General features: G+C 53.6%; 1 protein-coding gene across 1 annotated transcript in view; it reads left to right on the top strand.

The window, feature by feature from the left end:
* The first annotated feature begins 1,967 nt into the window (after positions 1 to 1,967).
* Positions 1,968 to 3,122, top strand: part of CYREN (cell cycle regulator of NHEJ) — a 77,044-nt gene continuing 75,889 nt past the window's right edge. The window contains exon 1 of the mRNA XM_009454260.5: positions 1,968 to 2,276. The gene's annotated coding sequence lies outside the window, so the exon portion shown is untranslated. The remainder of the gene's footprint in view (positions 2,277 to 3,122) is intronic.

Raw genomic sequence — 3,122 nt, 5'->3', positions numbered from 1 at the left:
TTTTCCTGGTGTCATACTAACACCGTAATCTCCTTTAAATTCTCTCTTGAAAAAAAATTTTTTTAACATAGGTCCCAGTGGGGTGGGCTTACTTTGCACCTGACCCATTTTTTTTTTTTTTTTCCAGACAAAATACCACGCTCACACCACACATACCACAAGACAAAGAACAGGTAAAGAGGGCACACACTTTTACCATTTATACCAAACCAAAATCACGAAATTCAAAATCTGAGTACCAAAAAATTCAAGCCAAGTCAAAACCAAAACCAAAGTATCCAGCAATTCAAGTCAAGTCAAAACCAGAACAAGAGTGCCCATGCAGGCATGCTGTGGGTGATCAGGCCACGTTTCCACTCAGATGGACTGGGGCAAGTTCCAAAGACTAGTCTTACCAAGTCAAGCCAAGTCAAAACCAGAACAAAAGTGCCAATACAGGCACACCGTGGGTGATCAGGCCATGCTTCCACTCACGTGGAGTGGGGCAAGTTCCAAAGACTAGTCTTACCAAGTCAAGCCAAGTCAAAACCAGAACAAAGATGTCAATACAGGCACACCGTGGGTGATCAGGCCATGCTTCCACTCACGTGGAGTGGGGCAAGTTCCAAAGACTAGTCTTGACAAGCTTCAGATGTCCGGACTTCAAGTGCCAGTTCCTTCCCGGTGTTCAGCCAGTGTTAATCCTTCTCGGGAGCCTGCTATGCGCCGCTCTGGCAAGGCGTTCCACCGGGGCCATTTCCTACCCGGGAGCGCTCTTTGGATCGCGTCACTCAGGCTGGCCGGAGTCCTCTGCAGGGACGCTCCACATGGCTCCACAGGGCTTAAGCCGCCTAAGGGGCTGCCTCAGCCGTCCGTCAGTCACCTCGCTTCCCGGTCAGGGAACCAAGGACTGTAGCAGGACAAGCCACAGACAAAACCTCTCAGACACGGAGCTGTAGAAGGAAGGGCTTTATTCAGCTGGGAGCATTGGCAAGCTACTGCCTTAAAATCCGAGCTCCCCGAGTGCACAATTTCTGTCGCTTTTAAGAGCTCACAACACTAAAGATTTCAGTCGCTTTTAAGAGCTCACAACACTAAAGATTTCACATGAAAGGGTCGTGATTGATTTGAGCAAGCAAGGGGTACGTGACAGGGGCTGCATGCACGGATGGTCAGAGAGAAACAGAACAGGGCAGGGAGTTTCACAATGTTTGTCTATAGAATGTCTGGAATCTATGAATAACATCGGTTTCTAAGTCATGAGTTGATTTTTAACTACTAGGTTTAGGCCAGGCAGGCCCAGGTCCAGTTTTGGGCCTGGCGCTGGGCTGCCTGTCTTTGATTTCACTTCCTTTTTTTTTTTTTAAAAAAAAAAAAAAAAACAGGTACTGAGTATAAAACAATATGAGAGGGTCTCTCTCTTCCCTCGCTTTAACTTTCGGAGGGCTGAAATTCTTTTTAGCCTTGGTTAATACAGCAATTCATTCCATTCTAGCTATTGTTATTTCTCTTACTATAATTTTACTATTAGTACTTATGCTATTATTCTATTATTTTCTTAATTTTCCACTTAATTAGGATAACAAACCGAGGCCGGGCTCCCATCCTCCTCAAGCACACGAGGGGGGCCTGGCCTAGCAGGGAGCTTCGCCTGGTTTCTGAGGGAATTCCCGGCGGGCCTTTCCAAACCATGCCCGTTCCCTTCCACTAACTTCAGGGGCCGAGAATTGACACTTTCACCCTCCTCAAGCCGGTGGAGCTGCCTCGCTGGCGTTCCCAGCGCGCAGCCAACCGGATGCCAGCCGGGGGCGTTAGCACTGCCAGAATGGGGCGCCCGCGGACCTCCGACTGAGGCAGCTGCCGGGAGCCGGAAGTGTCCCGGGCGCCGGGACTGCGAGGGGGCCGGGAGCTCCCCAAGACCGGAAGTGTCCCGGGGCCGGGAGCGCGCGGGACCCCGGAGCGCGCGGGGCCGGAAGAGGCGGGCGGCCAGTGGAGGTCCGCAGAGTTTGGGCGCCAGGCGAGACGGCAGGGCTTAAAGTTCCGGGTGAGGCGTGGGTCCCACAACCGCTTGGAATTTGCCTCCCGGCTCCGCTCTGGAAGCTAAGAAGGGGCACGAGAGCCGGAGACGGGAACCTGAGAGCAGGGAAGCCAGTAGCCGGCCAGAGGAGCGCGCGGCCGTTCGGGTCGGAAGGAGCCGTTGCAGCCTTGTCCGGCGTGCGGCGGGGTCAGCGAGGCCCCTGCGGTGCTTCGCCCGCTTCTTCCGCTCCGCGCTCACCGGCCCTCTGGGCCTCCCACAGGTCGGCGCCGCCAGCGGCGGGTACCGGCCCGCAGAGGGAGGGCGGGCTGTGAACTGGCAGCACATCGCGTTCCCTCGGGGCCCCCATTCTGCCCAGGCAGGGAGCGGCTGGGATGGGACTGAGGTCGGTCCGCGAGCGCGGTGCCCCAGAGACCCGGCTTCTGGAAGTTGCTGCGGCCTGCTCTTGGGGCCCAGAAGCAGGGCGGGGAGGCGCGGGGTCTGGAGTCTGCAGGACCTGGCTGCGAATCCAACCAGCTGATTTCAAACTTTTCTGTGATCTTCTGCAAGTTAACTCTCAGTTCCTCGTTTGCGAAATGTACTTAATAGGCACCCCAGGGTGAACTAAATTTGTCCGCACAGACTGCAGCACTGCGCTTGAGAGGCGCCTTAGGGGGTAGGAGTCACTAATATCACTGAGTTTTGACAGAAATGAAGGTGCATTGGCAAAGGTGTGCCCCATGGCCGGGCAGGTTAGGAGGAGGGCCTGGTAATATTTTTTCTTAAATTGTAAACAGCCATCTGGATGAGCAATACATTATCAAATTATGATTCAGAGAGGACTATCGCTGACTACTCTTTTTTTTGGGCAAACCTCCGCTTCAGGAGCTTCTGGCTTGATTCCTAAGTGGAAGGTAGAGACCTAGGCCCTCTGAGTCACAACTCCATCTCTCTGGGTGAGGACTGAGCTCCAGGACTGCTGAGTGGAGGCAGAACAATTGGGATAGGGAAAAGAGAGGCCAAACTAGATCAGAGGCTGGCGTGGGCTTCAGAATCTACAGACTGGCACAGTTATGCCTCCGGGCCCCTATTGCTGCTTCAAGTTTGACCAATCAGAAGTATCTTTAGC

This window comes from Pan troglodytes, chromosome 6 (genome assembly GCF_028858775.2).
Source record: "Pan troglodytes isolate AG18354 chromosome 6, NHGRI_mPanTro3-v2.0_pri, whole genome shotgun sequence".
NCBI classification, from domain to species: Eukaryota; Metazoa; Chordata; class Mammalia; order Primates; family Hominidae; genus Pan; species Pan troglodytes.
This window is presented reverse-complemented; position numbering and strand designations above follow the sequence as displayed.